Genomic DNA, 1,379 nt, shown 5'->3' on the forward strand with positions numbered 1-1,379 from the left:
GAAATTTCTTTTAAATACAGGGTTACAGGCTATTTAATAGGGATAGAGCATTAAAGAGGAGTGGCTTTATATGTAAAATGTGAGTTACATCCTGTTGAAGTTGAGGATATCAAGGATAACAGTAAGGAGACTGTTAGTGGATATAAAGGGAAAATGATTCTAGTGGGAATTTGTTACAGATCACCAAATGATACTGATGAAATTAGTGAGAAACTTTAGAATGAGATTATGATTTCAGCCGTTAATGAAGTCATAATTATGGGTGGTTTTAATTTCAGCCATATAAATTGGGAAATGCTAGAGTCAAACCATGAGAGAGAAAGGGTTTTGGAAACTGTTCAGGATGGCTTTATTCACTAATTAGTCAAGGAACCTACTAGAAATAATGATATTTTAGATTTATTATTAACTTCAAATATAAAAATGATCGAGAGGGTGGAAATTGGAGAACATCTGGGTGCAAGTGATCATTGCTCTATTAGGTTTGATGTTTTGCTACATACGGAGATAAAGAATAATGATATTTTGGTTACAAATTTCAAAAAAGCAAATTTTGAAAGGATGTGACAAGAACTATCTGTTCTGAATTTGGCAGCCAAGTTATTTGGAGACACTGATCAGATATGGAAAATATTTGAAGATGAGTTTTTAAATATACAAGGTAAACATATTACTTATAGAAATAAAAGGGTAGCTGCAAGTAAAAAACCAGGTTGGCTCACAAAGTTTAGGAGATAAAAGTAAGGAAAACATCATAAATTCCTTGAGGAATGATAAAGAAAGACTAGTATCTGATAATTATGAGATGGCTGGGTTATTAAATTTTGCTTTTTATTCGGTTTTTACTAATGAAGATTTAAGCAGTATTCCACATCTTGAACAATTGATAAATGGAAATGAGATCAAACAAGATGACAACATTAATTCTGAGCTGGTTAAGAAAAAATTGTGAAGTTTAAAAAACAATAAGGCTCCTGGGCCAGAAAATATTTCCCCAAGGGTTTCGATGGAGGTTGAAGATTGGAAATGTGAGCCACTTGCTACTATTTTTTGTCAATCCTTGAATAGTGGACAGCTACCAGAGGATTGGAAGTTAGCTAATGTAACTCCCCTTTTCAAGGGAGGTTTTAAGGCTCCTTACCTTAGAAAAGACATTGAATGGCTGGAAAGGGTTCAGAGAAGGGTTACTAGAATGGTGCCTGGGATGGATGGGTTGTCATATGAGGAGAGGCTGAAATTTCTCAAATTGTTTTCTACTTAAAAAAAAATAGTTAGAGGGGTTCTGATTGAGGTATTTAAAATTGTAAAGGTAATTGATAGTGTTGATGCATCATCTTTTTTCATATTTAACAGTGAGAATAGTAGAACTAGGGGACACA

This window comes from Limulus polyphemus, unplaced genomic scaffold, assembly GCF_000517525.1.
Source record: "Limulus polyphemus unplaced genomic scaffold, Limulus_polyphemus-2.1.2 Scaffold141, whole genome shotgun sequence".
Classification (NCBI taxonomy): domain Eukaryota; kingdom Metazoa; phylum Arthropoda; class Merostomata; order Xiphosura; family Limulidae; genus Limulus; species Limulus polyphemus.